At 35.2% G+C, this 19006-nt stretch overlaps 1 protein-coding gene and 2 pseudogenes across 1 annotated transcript in view; 2 read left to right on the top strand and 1 right to left on the bottom strand.

Annotated features, from left to right (window-relative positions):
* The window catches only part of LOC141416804 (ankyrin repeat domain-containing protein 26-like), a 941494-nt gene that overhangs the window by 203256 nt on the left and 719232 nt on the right, over positions 1 to 19006 (top strand). The window lies entirely within an intron of this gene.
* LOC141416401 (olfactory receptor 7D4-like) lies at positions 3522 to 4460 on the bottom strand (annotated as a pseudogene).
* Positions 8759 to 9556, top strand: LOC141416501 (carnosine N-methyltransferase pseudogene; annotated as a pseudogene).

The following is a 19006-nucleotide window of genomic DNA, read 5'->3' as shown; positions in this document are numbered from 1 at the left end:
AAAGAGTGTGTTAAGCATTTTTTTGAAGTACAGTTCTAGAGGTGTTGAACTCCTAATTCTTGGTTGTCTGTGAAAGTTTTTATAACTGCTTCATTTATGAAAAATAGCAATTCTTGGTAAAACATTTGTTATTAGTATTATTTTTGCCTGAATGCATTGATTATAACATCTTGTTTTCTGTAGCTATACATAGTGCTGGGTATTAACTATGCTTAAATATTACTTACTTATTTGTTGATTTCTGGATCCTTTTTTGTCTGGTCTTTTACAGTATTTTTAATAATATGCTGTGGGTTAGTCATATGTAGATTAAATCTAATTAGACACCTTCAGTACACCTTTACATGAATATGTCTTTTTCCACATTTGGATAGGTCTCTGAATTTTTTTTCTTTAAATACAGTTTGTATCTTATTTTCATTCTCTGCTCAATCTTAAGCACCAATGGCTTGAATGTTACTCATATTGATACTACCTCACAAATATTTAACCTTTCTTAAATCATTTTTGTTTTTTCCTCTTCTGACTATATATTTTCTGGGAATCTATCTTCAATATCCACAGAATTCATCATTGTCTTTGGCAAGTCTGCTATTCATGCCTCTAACTCAGGCTCTCCTTTGATCATTATAGCTTTCATTGCCAGACATATATCTTTCTGGAATATTTGCATGTATATATATGTGTGTGTGTGTGTGTGTGTGTGTGTGTGTGTGTGTGTGTGTGCATATAAGTATTTATATGCATATATTAATTGAATCTGTTACATTTTTATCAGTTCTCTTGTTGTTTTTCATATTTCATTTAATAGATTCTTTGTATTTCCTTTTGTTTAACTGAATTTCCTTAAAACAGTTATTTTGTCTTTTTCTCAGTCATTTCACACACTTTCATATTTCTAGGGTCAGACAAGACACAATACTCTATCTCTTTGATGCTGTTACATTTCCCTGATTGTTATTGGTCCTCATTGTCATTCTTAAATGTCTCCACATTTGAATAAATTGGTGCTTATTGCAGTTCTCATAGACAAGATTTGACTGTTAACGTCTTTAAATTAAGACTGTCCATGGATTCTGAGGAAATTTTCTCATGTCTTCCCTATGCCTGATACAACTGTGACCAGAGAAGGATTAAGGGACACACTCAGGCTGAGAACACTTCTGTTAGCAAAGTGCCACACTGGAATGGCCTCAAAATGTCACTTACACAGACAGAACTCCCGAAACACATTTCACTGCCAGGTAGATGTTAGAAATGGTGCAACTCACAGAGACATTTACTGAACTTTTTGAAGAATGCACTCTATACAAAGTAAATGCCTTGGACACTGAACAGATAACACATAAAAATTAACACATAAATATCGATAGTTTAAATTTAAAAACTAAAATCATGGAACTTTTAGAAGAAAGCTGAAGAATAACTTCTTTATTACTGGCTTCTTTAAATGGCACAAAACACATGAGAAAAGAAGAAAAACAGACACTTTGCTCTACATAAAATTAAAAACCTTTATGCATCAAAAGATATTACTAACAAATGGAACATAATGTATGCTTAAACTAATTTAGAAAACAATGGAAAAGATATAGAGTCCATGAATATATTCACAAATTTATTAACCAATTTATGGACAATTGATTTTGTAAAGATTTCAAGATCAAGTGGAGGGGAAAAGACAGTACATTCAGTAAAAGGCATTATGCAAGGATATGCAAAGAGTATACCCACTTGCAGAAATAAACTGTACTCTCATATGTCATCATACAGAAAAATCACTAAAATAAATTTAAAAATTAAGTTTTGTAGCAAATATTATGTGACTACATAAAAGAAACATGACAAAAAGCTCTGAGACATTGGTCCAGAAAGTACAGATATATATTCCAAAATGTATAATACATTCCAAAAAATTTAAAGACAAATTCAAAAAGTATAATATAGTCCAAAAAGTATAATATATTCTAACAAGTATAGACAGTGCAGGCAAAAATAAAAAAATAAAATTAATTAAAACTAAACAGCAAAGGAAGGTTCAAAGAGTAAAGAAAGAACTGGCATAATAGAAGGCTATATTTGTAAATCGTATATTGGACAAGAGTTCAACATTCGAATATTCTAGACCACCATAAAGCCAACAATTACATTACTGCAAATCTATTCAAAGGATACAAAATAAGTATGGAAAGGTACATAACATGTACATTCTATTTCTATGGTAATATTATTAATAATCATCAAGGAGTCCAATCATTACAAGTGTTTATCAACTGATTGGTAGGTAAACAAATGTGGCATAAGGGCTGGGAAGACACGTGAACATTCATACACTACATGTACTTAAAAAATGTCAGGTTAAAGGAAAAAAACTTTGTTACCACCTTAAAAGGATAAACATTCAATTGCCATATGAACTACCTGCTCCATTTCCATATTTTTACCCAAATAATTGATAATGACCTAGAGAGTCATTGTTTAGAAATGAGGATAGATTCTGAGAAATACATTGTTAGAAAATTTTGTCATTGTGTGAGTCTATGGGGTGCATTATATATATTAACGTTACTACCACATCACTAGTAAATGTAATGCTATAGAATGACCATCAACATTTACCAAAACATCTAAAACGTAGTGCACAAATATATTCCAACAAATGTTCTGTTTATTATACCTAAAAGATGGAAATTACTGAAGTTTCCATCAACAGATGAGTAGATAAACCATTTCTAATATGCACTTAAAGGGAAATGTTATGGAGACATGGAAAAGAAAATATAATATTATCAAAAAAAAAGCTAATAAGGAGAAGGAATAAAAGGATAGAGGGGATAAAGGCAGGAAGAAAAGAAGGAAAGAGAAAATGAAAAAAGAATGAAGCAACATTTCAAATGATCCTAGGTATTATGCAAAATCATACAAAGAAAAGTACTTTCAAAATTCAACTTTCATTTTCAATATCTAAACATTGTCAGAAAATGTAGTTTAAGAAAGTGAGGAGTACCTGTTTGCTGCCATGTTCCATTTACAATTTATCCTAATCTAATAATATTCCTTGCAGAAATTGCGTTAATATAACAAAATATATCAGAGCAGTGTTTCAGAACAAGGGAAGACAAACATATAAACCAGCAAGTAGAGTTCTGATGTGGAAACCATGTCGCTGTGGTAATTTTGTTCCCAATTATTCCAGAGAAAATAAGAATATAACAAAATTAAGCCAAATAATATTAACATTAATCAATATTTGATGAGGAAACCATTTCAGCTATTTATATAAGGGTTTTTATCAAGTTATAAATCCAAGAAGTGTCGTAAATTTACCACACTTTGAATTGTACAGACATTATACAAGGAGAGAAAATTTCAAAGTAATTATTATTGAGTTATTATAAAGGAATAAATACTAAATGTACAAAAGCAAAACAACAGTAAATAAGTTAGTAAGATCACTTAGAAAAGGAAAAATACCTAGTTACTGAAATTCACATTACCCTTATTCTCAGATCACTGATCCATCAAGGACAAGAAGCAACTCTTCCCAGGAGTCTCTCCAGGGCTCCTTTTCCATCCCTGTTCCTTCAGGCTATAGATGAAAGGGTTCAGAATGGGGATGACCACAGGGTACATTATGGATGTGATTGTGTTTCTCTGGGAAGAACGGGTCACAGCAGAACTGAGGTGAACCACAAATCCTGTTCCAAAGAACAAGGAGACAACACAGAGGTGAGAACCACAGATGGAAAATGCTTTGTACTTGCTCACAGTGGAAGACATCCTCAAAAAAGAAGATATTATGTGAAAGTAAGAGGAGATTATCCCAGTGACAGGAAATAAACCCAGCAGAGCAGTAAATGCATACAGAATAATATTATTGATGAGTGTTTCAGAGCCTGCCACTTTGAGAAATTCGGTCAGGTCATAGAAGAAATATGGGATTTCAGTGCCACAAAAAAGGTCAGTTGTTTCATCAATAGAAGGTGAATCAGGGAGACCCAGCACATTATTATCCAAGAAATTAGGACCAGGAGGCCACAGAGCTGGGGCTTCATAATGACAGTGTAGTTCAGTGGGTGGCAGATAGCTACAAAGCAATCATAGGCCATCACTGTTAGAAGAAAATTATCCATTTCAAGAAAAATATTTAAAAAATACACCTGAATAAGGCACTGTATATAAGAGATGTCTTTGCTCCATGCATGAATATTTACCAACATTTTGGGAACTGTTGTAGAACTTAAGCAAATGTCAACAAAGGACAGGTTGCAGAGAAAGAAGTACATAGGTGTGTGGAGATGGGAGTCTGTGCTGGTAGCCAGAATAATGAGCAGGTTCCCAAGTACAGTAATGAGGTACATGGACAGGAATATTCCAAAGAGCAGGGGCTGCTGTCTAAGATCATCTGAGAGGCCAAGGAATAGGAATTGTGGTACACCTGTATCATTCTCTGCATCCATGTATCTGATGTGTCTTCTGGGGAGGAAACACAATATTCAATGAACAGACAGTTGAAAACTTTATTAGTTTTCTCCTTGAGTACATTTTTTTGCCTGGTACTGAAGTTTGAATTTAAGATTTCAGTCTTTCTAGGCAGGTGCTTCGCCACTTTAACCAGGATGCAAGTGAAATGGAAGTTTTTCATTCTGTATATATGAATGCCAATGACTTTTCTTAGTGAAAATGCAGCCTATTTGTTCTCAACTGTGTGATCATTCACATTTGTTGTATAACCAGAAATCTCTCTTCCCTAACCAAATCAAGACTTATAATATTTTGTATGTAGAACAAAGGAGGCTAAGTTTTTCTTTGATGACTCATACAAAAGATTTGAAGGCATTAACCTCTTTTCTTTGGTGTTCTTCATATCTCTTTATCTTAGAGCTCTCTGACAATTATTATATACTTTATAGAAGCAAAATGTATTCTGTGATGTGACATTTTACTGTGATGTGATAGTTGTCTTGCAGTACCTTATTCTTTCTTCCAAACAATACTGTGATTGCTAACCCTATTTGTGAGGTTTAAAATGCCTTTGTCATGTGTAGGTGTCTTAGTAAGTAATAGCTGTCTTTATTTTTTTTGGCTGGACTGGTGTTTGAACTCAGTGTCTCACACCTGCTGGTCTGGTACTCTACAACTTTAGCCATGCCTCCTCCCTTTTTGCTTTAGCTACTTTTTAAACAGATTCTCACTTCCATATAAGCTTGCCTGGACTGTGATCTGCATAGTTGTGCTTCCCACATAGCTGCCATGATAGGTGCATTACACCATGCCCAGTTTTGTCACTACTTGAGATGGAGTCTCACAATTTTTATCCCTAAGCTGGCCTTGAGCTGCTATCCTATCAATCTCTACCTCTTGAGTTACTTAGGATTACAGCCTTGAGCCACTAAACCCAGCCATTATTATTCTTAATATTATTTAGGAACTTCTTCTTTTTGATATTTGGAAGTATAACTCTGTCCGCAGATATTATAGAGCTGTGATTTTAAACTGAAGTTCTTGAGTCAAACTTTCTGGAGTAGAGTTTGACACTACCATAATACAATCCTTGTGATCTTGAGAAACTTATTTAAATCCATTGTGCTGCAGAGGATTTACCTCACCTCTACAGTAAGGATAGTAAGTCTGAATACTTAATGAAGAGCAAAACAAGGTCACACAATGCAATGTTTCTACTGTAGTTTCTGTGACATATAATGGGCTTTTCAAAATCATGTGTTTCTGTTCTTAACATCTCAATAAATGTGTCTTGCATGGATATCATTTAGAAATATTAATTTTAAACTAGAATGTCCATCATGGTTGTAATTCTAATCATTATAAATATAATAGTTTGGATACAGCTTTTGACTGCTACACAGCAGTTTTCATTAATGAATATCCTTATTGTCCTCTTTTTTACAGAATATCTTCTTCCTAGAAGAAGAAAAAGCATGTGGAGTATATGAATAAAAGGGAGGAAAAACACACAACCAATAAAGTCACCTAGGCAAGTGTTCCTATATGTGCTCATGTGCCTGTGCCCTTTACTGAAGTTGTATTGTATTAAAATAAGCAAATTAAATGGATAGATCCTATTAAAAGGAGGAGAGGTAAGTTCAATGCTGGTCAGTACAATGATTGCCTATGGAATAGACAATAATTCAGGATACAAAAACAGGAATTACTATGCACCATTTAGTCTCTGAACATGAGTAGAAGAGTCTACTCTGTAACAAACGTTTGAGTTCAGAAGGAAAGGATGGATTATTGTTAATAAGTAAAGAAAGAAGAAACATTCTGATGAAGAAAACAGAATGGGTGGCAACCCTATCGGATGCTAAGCTGATATAAGTGGAAAGTTGAGATGCTAGTGTGATGGATAGCAGAGGAAGAGGAGTAGTAGGGATTAAGTATGTAAATAAATAATAAATAGAAATTCTCATAATCTGCATTTTTGTCACTTAAACACTGATAAATTTGTATTTGCTTGCTGTTCTGAAGTTGTGACAGTTTTGTATCATCATTTGTCTTTTCAGAAAATTACATGGAACCAGTTACATTGTCAGTACTGAAAAAAACTACAAATGGTGGAAATACAATAAATACCATGACTAAAATATCTACAAGAGAAATATTTCAACTTATCATATGACTGAGAATAGACACAGAAATAAACAGTCAAAACACCAAAATACATTGTGTCTATGTATGAAGGTGGCACAAGGCATCTTACTGAAAGCTGTTATAAAATTGGTGGGACACAGGAGGGAAAAAAGAGAGAATAACAGAAGGGATCCATCTGAGCAATGCACAATAAATGCATGTATGAAAAGCCATTGTGTAACGCTTTATACAATTAATACACAATAACAAAATGCATATTTTGTAAAAGAACTGAACACTTCAATTAAATAAAATGTATTTAAGTCTCATTTTAAAGGACAATATTTTGTAACTAATGCCAATTATAGGAATAGAAGACCTTTTAAGGGTGCAAGGCCCAAACTGTACAGCACCTGCCTAGTAAGCAGGAAAATTTGCATTCAAATACCAGTAACACAAAAAAGAGAAGAGAGTTTAAAATAAAAGTTTTTTTTAACAGAATTCACCATAAACCTAACACAACGAAGTAAAATCATGATAAAAAACTCATATGTAAAATGTGTTTGAGAAAAATTTGACAAACATTTCTGTGATTAGTTCCCAAGGCTGACACTGTCAGTAAATGAAGAAACTGAGGGAAATTTTTAATTCAATTAAGAATGGTTGTTTTAGTACCACATCCAATAGGATGTACTACATTAAAACCCTGCATTTATTGCCTAGAATTCATAAACATGCTAATACAGCCTTTTCTGATATCAATAGTTTAATGTTTGCCTAAATATTTAAAGGTATTGGTAGCACAAGAATAAATAATTGCATTAATAGCACATATATTTTGGATCTTAAGACATTACGGTAACTACAAAAATGTGTCAATGACTGAGAGCTATCAACAAATTGATATGCCAGTAAAATAGCATATTTAAAATAACCCAATAGAATCTGGAAAAATATACTGTACCTCATGAATAATAAATCTTCAATGAGTAGTGCCAAGTAGATAATTATATACAGGGATTCTGAAACTAGTCTACATTTTATCAGAGAGAGAGGGAAGACAAAGTAGAACTTCTTCAGAAAATAATTCCTGAATATATTTCAGATTCTGAAGAGTGAAAGAAAACAAAATAGCTGGAAGAGACAAGTCTCAATGGAGCAAGAAATGCCCTTGAATTTACAGAACTCCACTTTTGTAGACTAAAGATATATAGGATTTTCTTATTATCATCACTCTTGAGGTGAATCCCACACCCACATTTTTTCCTCTTTTACTTCTCATTCTACCTGACCTTACTGGGACAGACCAAATTTCTTCAATGGTTGTCACGGAAATGTTGACTTCTTATGATCTGTTCCTGAAGAAGCCTATATGGGTTTCACAAAGTCTGAGATAAGAGATGTATAGGAGAAGTGCATTATTAAGGATTCTACAGCATCTCTGAATTCTCAGAGCTCCTCACTAAACAAATTGTTCTATTTTCTTCCTACTCTCCAAATAATTTAGGTCCCATGGGATACAAAGAAGACACTGTAGTGAAATTATTAAGTCAATTTTATACCTATGTTTTAAGTGGCAAGGGGAGATATGTTTACTTCCCTTAAGGACATTATATTCCCTCATTTTATTTGGTTTGACTTAAAAGTCATAAGGTTCCACAAAGGAAAACAGTAACATCTACAAGGATCCAATTCTAGCAACTCTTATAAACAACTTTGGATATTTTTAGGAATAATTTTGAATCAAAATTTTATAGAAGAAAAGAAGCCCATTATTTTAAATTTTCTTTAGCACTTTTATTTTTAAAATTCAGTTATTTGTGTGTTTATTTATTTGTCCGAATTGAGAAACAAAGTTGTTCTTAAATATTGCATGCAATGTGATGTTCAGAAGTATTTCACACATTGCAATGCTTAAATCTTTTTAAAAAATTAATTAATTCAATGTATCACTGGTTATCACTTTATGGTAAAAATATTTTTCATTTTCAGCTCAAAATTTTTTGGAACACAGGCAGACAGGCATACCTAAGTCCTGGTAGAGCTGGGTGCTGATGGAGGCCCTAGGGCGGAGAGGGAAGCAGCCATGGCTGTGGCACGAACATGAAGGTGTAAATGCAGTTCTCTGCAGGGGTTTTGGCTTGGCCAAGGTAGTTTAGGCTGCAACATGTGCAGCATGGAGGAGGAGGAAAAGAGGCTGGAGCAGGAGTACTTCTCAAAGATCATTAATTCCTTCCACTCTAATGGAAGTATGGCACCAGTATGCAAGAGTGAGTGAACTGAACAGAAACAGTTTTAATAACTTCCAGATAATCAACAGAAACTACTTCCTCAGTTTCCTCTTCACTTGTACAAAATCTGGAAATGCATTGATGATAAGCAAGAAATACTACTGACTATTGTAAATGATTGCATACATATGTTTGAAAATAATGAATACGGAAAAAATGGGAATGCAAAATTATGCCAGCTTGTACATTTGACATGGATAAGTTAAAATCCATATTGAAGCAATTTGTGAGAGACTGGAGTGAAACTAGGAATGCAGAGAGGGATGCCTTCTACCAGAAAATTATTAAAGAATATTTTTTAACTCAAAAGAGAGATGGGATTCTTCTAAAGTAAATATTCTGGTACCTGGTCCTAGACTAGTAAGATTGGCCTGGGGAATAGCTATGCTAGGTTATGCTTGTCAAGGAAGTGAATGGAGAATTTATGCTCTTCTCTTACAACTTTGTACTCAACAGATGTTCTGTAATTGATTAATATAAACTTTATCCTTGCATCCATCAGTTTACCAACAACTGGAGATCAGCTGATCAGATTTGACACATCTTTCTCCCTCCCTGATGTTGATTCCCACAGACTCCCTCCTGGTTCTAACTTTTCTATCTTATATCCTAAAAACCCCAGGACTCCTAAACACACTGAACAGCTACAGCAAGGTGGCAGGACACAAAATTAACTTACAAAAATCATTAGCTTTTATATACACCAACAACAAACAAATTGAGAAAGATTATATGAAAACAATTCCATTTACAATAGCCTCAAAAAAATCAAATACCTAAGAGTAAACCTAACAAAGAATGTGAATGACCTCTACAAGGAGAACTACAAACCTCTGAATAAAGAGATCGGGGAAGACTACAGAAGGTGGAAAGATCTTCTGTACTCAGGACTGGTAGAATCAACATAGTAAAAATGGTTATACTACCAAAAGCAATCTACATATTCAATGCAATTCCTGTCAAAATCCCAATGACATTCACCAAAAAGATTGAAAAATCTACCTTAAAGTTCATTTGGAAACACAAGAGACTGAAAATAGCCAAGGAAATACTCAGCAAAAAAAAAAAAAGGAATGCTGGAGGTATCACAATACCCAACTTCAAATTATATTACAAGTAACAGCAATAAAAACAGCATGGCACTGACACAAAAACATGTAAGAAAACCAGTGGAACAGAATAGAACACCAAGGTATTAATCCAAACAGCTATGCCAGCCTAATTTTTCACAAAGGCACCAAAAACATGAGATGGAGAAAAGACAGCCTCTTCAACAAATGTTGCTGGGAAAAGTGGTTATCTGACTGCATAAAACTGAAACTAGATCCATGTTTATCAACCTGTACCAAATCAAATCAAAATGGATCAAGCACCTTAATATGTGACCCAAAATTCTGAAGCTAGTACAGAAAAGAGCAGGGAATACTCTGGAAGCAAGAGGTATAGGCAAGGACTTCCTCAATAGAACCCCAACAGCTCAGTAACTAAGAGAAAGAATGTACAAATGGGACTACAAAAAATTGAAAATCTTCTGCACAACAAAAGAAATGGTCTCTAAACTAAAGAGACCACCTACAGAGTGGGGAAAAGTATTTGTTGTTATACATCAGACAAAGCACTGATAACCAGAATATAAAAAGAGCTCAAAAAACTAAACTCCCCCAAGTCAATGAACCAATAAAGAAATGGGCAACTGAACTAAACAGAACTTTTTCAAAAGAAGCAATTCAAATGCCAAAAAAAAACCACACATGAAAAAATGCTCACAATCTCTGACCATAAAAGAAATGCAGATCAAAACTACACTAAGATACCACTTCACCCCTGGTAGAATAGCTATCATCAAAAACACTACCAACAAAAATGTTGGTGAGGATATGGGGAAAAGGGAGACCTCATACATTGCTGGTAGGAATGCAAACTAGTACAACCACTCTAGAAAACAATATGGAGGCTTCTTCAAAAACTAAACATAGATCTGCCATATGATCCAGTAATCCCACTCCTAGGGATATACCCAAAGGAATGCAACTCAGGTTACTCCAGAGGCACCTACACAACCATATTTATTGCAGCACTATTCACAATAGCCAAGTTATGGAAACAGCCAAGGTGCCCCACCACTGATGAATGAATTAAATAAATGTGGTATCTATACATAATGGAATTTTACTCATCCATGAAGAAGTATGAAATCTTATCATTTGCAAGTAAATAGATGGAACTGGAGAACATAATCTTTAGCAATGTTAGCAAGGCTCAGAAAGTCAAAAATCATATGTTCTCCTCATATGCAGATTTTAGACTTAAAAGAAATGCAATAGTATTATTAGACATGGGTCACACACTAAGGGGAGGACACATATAGGAGGAATAGGGAAAGGTAGGAAACCAAAAACTTGAAAGTGTTTTATGTGCCCACAGCAAAAGAGATAATATAGGTACCATGAAATGACAGAGGTCACTATGAGAAGGTGACCAGGAAGTAGTGAGGAGGTCAGGTAGAAATGAATCAATTTGGGTTGTTATATACATGCATGGAAGCAATGCTAGGCCAATCTTTGTATAGCTACCCTTATCTCAAACTAGCAAAAATGCTATGTCTTTCTTATTATTGCTTATGTCTTTGCATCAACAAAATTGGAGAAGAGGGCAGAACAGTTTCTGCCTGGAAGCAAGGGCAGGGGGAAGAGAGGGGGTAGGAGATATGGGGGAGAAATGGCCGAAACAATGTTTACACATATGAATAAATGAATAAAGAATAAAAAGAACAATGTACTTTTTCTTAAATGTTTCAGACCAGAAATGTCAGATTATGTCTACTCTTTATTGCACTGATCTAAAGATTTTATTGCATGTAATTTTAAAGGTAAAAGGAAATAAAATAATCTAAAATATCCAATAATAAAGGATAACCAGAAATGCAGTCAATATCCAGTAAAATTCACAACAGAGACATCCACATCAAAATCCATAATAAAGCCTGTTGAATTTCAAAGTCAAAGTTCTGAGTTTGAATCCTACTTTTTCTATTTGGTCCCACTGTAACTTTTGAAACATGTTCTGTTTTGTGATGTGTGGTTTTTTTTTTGTGTGTGTGTGTGTCTGTATGTGTGCACATATGGTTCACATTAGAGCTTGATTTCCTAAACTCTGATGATAATAATTGTCATCTAGGAAGACATATAATAACATAACACAATATAACATATTATAATGTAATAAATTATATAACATGGAATATTAGCATCTGATAAATACATAATACACACTAAAATGTGAATGATGTTTTAATATGCATTTTAAGCATACATTATCCATTCTTACAAATCCAATAACAGTATACAAACACACATATAATGAACACAAATCCATATGTTGCCATATGGGTAGTCTCTGGGAAATGCTAATAAGAGAATTCTCAGGTTCTTACATTACACATAGAAAGAATCTAAGCATGACACAGAAATGTAGTAAAGTTTATTAAAAATGAATTCAAATTATCATAGAGAAAGCAATGATGGCCCTGACTAGGTGGGTTAGAAATGTATGTCTTTGTTTAAAAGGTCTTTTATAAATTCAAGGACAAATGGTTGGAAAAAACTGGGTTGTCCATGTGGGATAGGCTAGGGTGATTGACAGGTTTGATTCACTCTGTGCATGCACTTGAGCTAGCTCTTAGGTATTTAATTACATGCATGAGGTGCAATCAATATTCATGACTTAAGTAGGGGGTTTTAGGTTACTGTGGACAGGTAGGTATTGACACAGGCTTTTTGTCTCACAATCTTTATCATTTATAATTGCAAAAGATAATAATGGGCTGAAGTAAGTGGTTTAGAATGAAATTTGTTTGAAAAAGCCAGGCCAAATGGTGCTGGGCAGGTCAAAGTCCCAAACGACTATTGTTAGCCTGCCTCACTTTAAAGGCATTCACATCTAACACAAATTCCTCCAACAAGGCCCCATGTTCTAAAGTCTCCACATCTTGCTAACAGTGTCACAAGACATAGACCAAGTCTTCAACACATGAGTTTTTGGGAGATATGCATAATGCAAACTATGCAATGAAAATTACTGATAAAGTGGGGCAGAGGAGGCAAGAAAGAGTAATAGGTGGTAATTTAATCACATATCTTATATGTGTGTATTGAAATAGCACACTGATACCCCTGTGTACAATTAATATATACTTACAATGAATGAATGACTGAACAAATGATTCTCGCAATGTACAAATATATCATTCTTGAATTCACCCCTTCCACTGCTCTTTCATCCTCCCTCTCCTGATTACTAGAACAGTTTCAACAGGTATCCTTTTTGCATTTACATACATTTCTATAAATTACTTGCATGATATTTATCCTCCTACCATCTCCTACCTCCCATCAGTGCCAACACACCATCCCCAGGCAGAACCTATTCAACCCTCCTGTTCTTCAATTTTGTAGAAGAAAAAACCATAAAATAATAAGAGAAATATGGCAGTTTTGCTAGTTTGAGAAAAAGATAGTTACACAGTGATATTACTTGTGTTGCTTCTATGCATATATGTATTACAGCCCCATTTTGTTCATCTCTACCACTCCTCTTCATTCCTCACTGGTCCCCTTCCCATTGTGGCCCTGGTCAGTTTAAGATTTCTAAATTCATCCCTGTACAGTGAGCACATCAACCACAACCAAGTGTTTTGTTTCCATACCTTGCCCTATTCTTCACATCATGGCTCCCATCAATGTGACCCATATCCCATAATATTGCTGCATTTGTTTTAAGTCTATAATCTGCATATGAGGGAGACCATGAGACTTTTGGCCGTCTGAGCCTGACTAACTTCACTTAAGATAATGGTCTCCAGTTCCATCCATTTACCTGTGAATGACTAAATTTCATTCTTTGTGACTGACAACAATCCCAATGTGTAAAAATACCACATTTTCTTAGTCCCTTCATCAGCAGTAGGGCACCTTGGCCCTATCCATAGCTTAGCCCTTGTGAATAGTGCTGCATTAAACATGGATGTGCAGGTACATTTGTTGTTACCTGACTCATATTCTTTTGGATATATCCCTAGGAGTGGTAGTGCTGGATTGTATGGCAGATCTAGTTTTAGTTTTTTAAAGATTGTCCATATTAGTTTCTTTAGTAGTTGTACTAGCTTAAATTCCCATCAGCAGTGTATCAGGATTCCTTTCTCCCCACATCCCCGCCAACATTTATTGTTGATTTATTGTTGGTGGTGCACTTGGTGGTAGTTATTCTAACTGGAGTGAGGTGGAAAGTGTGGTTTTGATTTGCATTTCCTTTACTGCCATGGATGGTGAGCATTATTTCATGTGTTTTATAGTCAATTTTTTATTGGGTCATCGAATTTTGGAGAGTTTAATGTTTTGATCTCCCTGTATATTCTGGTTACCTGTGCCTTGTCTGATGAATAACTAGCAAAGATTTTGTTCCACTCTGTGAGTGGTCTCTTCAATTTAGAAACCAGTTCTTTTGTTGTACAGAAGCTTTTTAATTTCATGTAGCCCCTTTTGTCAATCCTGTCTATGGACTGCTTGAGTTCTACTGAAGAGATCCTTGCCTATGCCAATTGCTTCCAGCGTATTCCATGATCCTTACTGTACTAGCATCAAGTCTTCAGGTCTTACATTAAGGTCCTTAATCTACTTGAGTTGATAAATGTACAGAGCGACAGGCATGGATCTAGTTTCAGTTTCCTGGAGGCAGCTATCCAGTTTTCCAAGCAACATTTGTTGAAGAGGCTGTTTTTTCCATCATACATTTTTGGAAAATTTGTCAAAATTAGGTGGGAGTAACTGTGTGGATTCATATCTGGACACTCTATTCTGTTCCACTGGTCTTCATATCAGTATTTTGCAAATATCATGCTGTTTTTATTGCTATGGCTCTGGGGTATATTTTGAAGTCTGGTATTGTGAAACCTCCAGCATTACTCTTTTTGCTCAGTCCTGCCTTGGCTATTCCTGGTCTTTCGTGTTTCCAAATGAACTTTAGGGTTGATTTTTCAATCTTTGCAATGAATGTAATTGGGCTCTGAGGGAAATTGCACTGAACATGTAGATTGTTTTTGGTAGAATAGCCATTTTTACTATGTTGGTTCTTCCTATCCATGAATATGGGAGATCTTTCCATCTTCTGTTATATTCTTCAATTTCTTTCTTCAGTGCTTTGTAATTTTCCTCATTGAGGTCATTTACCTCCTTTGTTAAGTGTATTGCTACATATTTGATTTTTTTAGGTTTTATAAATGGAATTGTTGTCTTAAATCCTTTTTAATATGTGACTGATTTCTGTAAGTTTATTTTGAATCCTGCTGTTGTGCTGAAATTGTTTATATTGTCTCGACATTTTGGGGTGGAGTGTTTCAGGTCTGTTAGGTATGAGATCATGTCATCTATGAATAGGGATAGTTTAACTATTTCTTTATCTATTAGTATTCCTTTATTAGTTTTTCTTGTCTTACTGCTCTGGCTAGAAATAGGAGTGAGGAGAGAGGGCACCTTTGTCTCATTCCTGACATGAGGGAAAATGGTTTCAGTTTTTTCATGTTTAAGTATGACATTAGTGGTAGGTTGGTCATATATAGCCTTTATTATGTTGAAGTATATTCCTTCTATTTTAGTTTCATCAGAGCTTTTATCATGAAATGATGTTGAATATTATTGAAGGCTTTTTCTGCCTCTGTTGAAACGATCAAGTGGTTTTCCTCTTTGCTTCTGTTAATGTGCTGTACTATATTTAATGATTTGTGTATTTCAAACCATCCCTGCATCCTTGTGATAAAGCCAACTTGATGATGGTATATAATCTTTCCATTATGTTGTTAGATTCGATTTGCCATTATTTTATTGATTTTTGAATCAATGTTCCTAAAGGAGATTGGCCTGTAGTTTTCCTTTTGGATGTGACCTTTACCAGTTTTGTGGTGAGTATATTCCTGACTTTATAAAATGAATCAGGCAGTGTTCCTTCTCTTTCTATCTTTATTTCATATGTCTAAACTATAGCAGTGCCACATAGAAAAATGCTTAGACATGACACATCAAAAGGAATAAAATCTATTGGAACTAAAAATTAATGGGACCAAAGAGGCATGATTTACAGTTCTACATCATTGATTTCACAGTATATTCTACTAAACAGACCAAAACATGTGGCCCAGCTCCTGATGTTGGCCTGTATTGGAGAGGACCTTCCAAAGTACATTCTTTTTCTCCCCATTCCACAAACTGTAGACAAAGGGGTTCAGCATGGGTGAACCCATGTTGTACATCACTGAGGTTACCATAACATTCCTATTAGCATGTGAGACAAGTGAACTGAAGTATGCTCCCAAGGCTGTTCCATAAAATATATACACAACTGGCAAGTGAGAACCACAGATAGAGAAAGCTTTGTATTTCCCACATGATAATGGGACTCTCAGAATAAAGGAAATTATTATTACATAAGAATAAAGAATCCTGAGACTGGAACACCACCAAATATTGCAACTATAAGATAGATTAATATGTTATCAGTAGAGATATAGTCACAGGCAATTTTAAGGAGTTGAGGTGGGTCACAATAGAAATTAGAGATTTCAGTATCTGGGCAGAAGGTAACTTGTGATACTATTAAGCAGTGCAGCTGGGAGTCCAAAGGACTGATGGAAAACAAAATCTGGACCAACAAGCCACACAGGCAGGGGTTCATGATGACTGGGTATTGTAAAGGGTAACAAATGGCCACCAAGCCATCATAGGACATTACAGAGAGCAGTAGACTGTCCAAACATTGAAAAAGGAAAAAAAAAAAAACAGAACACCTGAGTTAGGCAGCCTGCATAAGTGACGGATTTGTAATGTTTCTGGATGCTCACCAGCATATTGGGGATTGTACAACTGTTGAATCCAATGTCAGTCAAGGACAGGTTGTAGCAGGTGTGAGTCAGAGCTGATAGCCAAGACGATGAGCAGATTGCTGAGCACTGAGACCAAATACATAATCACAAATAGCACAAAGAAGAGGTGCGGCTGTTCTGGATCATCAGAGAATCTCAAGTATTGTAATTGCAAGATGCCTGTTAAATTTTTTGGTTCCATGTACCAAAACACATTTAGAAAAAAGAAGAGAAAGTTAAAATAAATGAAGCAGCCTAGAGGCAACCAGCTATGTGTCTTTATTTGGATTCAAGCACCTCAAATAGGTTATTATACTTAAGCATTTCAATGGTTTGAACTGAGCTTAAGTATGTCCTGAAAAGGTTTTTGTGTTGGGGGCTTTATCTTCTTTCTGATGGTGTAAATTGTTTACAAAATGGAGTCTATGTCTGAGGTGTAGCTCAGTGGAAGGTAACTTGTCTAGCATGCCTGAGGCCCTGGATTCTCTCCACAGGACTTTAAGCAGGAAGGCAGGTAACAAAGGAGGGAGGGAGAAAGGGAGGAAAGAAGACTGTGACTGTCTCTCTAGATGGATCCCTCTGTGCTTCTGATAGCATCTTGTGGAACTTCAATGAAGGCAAACTCCTTTATACATGAGATGATGGGGATATTATCAGCAGTCTGTGTGTGAGCCCCAACCACTACTAGCTCCATGCTGCCACAGGCTTCAGCATCATGATCTGGGACTTGGAGGGCGAGTTCACTGTAGATGAACTGAAGCAAGAAGTCAGCACTACCAGCAAACTGATAGCTATGCAGACAACCTGGTGACAATTTGGCAGATTATGGTTGGCACTATTGATCCACCTGGTTCATTCTCCTGAGTTGTTGATGTGAGAGGCATGGGTTACTTCACTTGGCATGAGTCACTATTGAAGTTACAAGTTTATTGATGAAATTCAATCACAAGGCTTAATGTACTTTTTTTTACTATGACTCTCTTCTGCTTTCCCTCCTAGCTCAAGTTCCATAGAAAAATTCCACTTTTACAAAAATGTTCTATATATAAATGTATATATGATTCTATTTGTTTTTGTATACATTTATCTTTGGGAGAAATCTCTTGCAACTGATTTAAGTGGGGCAGGGAGGGGTTAAGGTGGCAAGGTAATAGGGGTAATATAAGGAATATACGTTCTAAGCCTATTTAGAATTGTCACAATGAACATCCCTGTACAATAAATGAAAATGAAAAAAAGGAATGGTTAATGATCATTCATTCTATTACATCACAGAAAAAAAAGAAAAATAATCATACCACAGGGATCTTCCTTGTGGAGTGACTGAAAATCATAAACTATGTGTGTGACCATGTGCCCCACCCAGAACAAAACTGAAAAGTAAATAATTAAATAAAATGTGGTGAGATCCTGCAAGAAATTTATTTCCCTTTCTCATTTTGTCACTCTTTTAAACTTTTATGGCTATCATCATGATTTTTACTCTTGAATGTTATAAATTCTATTAAGTGGAAAATGACAGGTCCCATGGAACATCTGTGCTGTATATAGGAAGTAGTTCTAGGAACACAGCTGAAAGGAATAAAAACACAGGTAATAAAGGCCCTCACATATCAATATCATATTGCTTACACTGTGTTTCTTCAAACCAAGGAAAGTCCTACTCAATGTTTTGCTTAACTTTTCTTTTTCTTTCTTTTTTTTGTTAAAGTCATAATTAGCAACAATGTGCTGGCCTGAAATTCATTATATAGCTCAAGTGGCTCTCAGCTTGCCATCCACCTGCCTCAGCTACCCAATTAATACAATAACAGGCATAACCCACCACACTCAGTTACCTCATACATGGTGTGTCTTATAGCTTCCAGTGATCCAAGCAAGGGACAAGAGCTGGGAATCAAAAATTAAATAAACAAATTATTTACCTGCAAACATTGAGAAAATACATCTAAGCTGAGTGTCGAAGTGCAGACCACAATTCCAGCACTTGTAAAGATGTTTCAGGAGGATCAGTTGTTCAAAGACAACCTAGGTTACATAACAGAACTGAAAATTAAAAACAAAGAATACTTTTTATCAGGTGTTATGGTACATGGCTAGAATTCCAGTACTTAAGAAGATGAGGAAAGATGATTGTGAGTTCAAGGCCAGTCTGGGCTACATAATGAGACTGTCTCAAAACACAAAGTGAAGAAACAATTAGCAACAAAAGAAT

The sequence above is a fragment of the Castor canadensis genome, chromosome 14 (genome assembly GCF_047511655.1).
Source record: "Castor canadensis chromosome 14, mCasCan1.hap1v2, whole genome shotgun sequence".
In the NCBI taxonomy this organism is placed as follows: Eukaryota; Metazoa; Chordata; class Mammalia; order Rodentia; family Castoridae; genus Castor; species Castor canadensis.
Note: the sequence above shows the minus strand (reverse complement) of the source record. Positions and strands in the feature narration are given on the sequence as shown.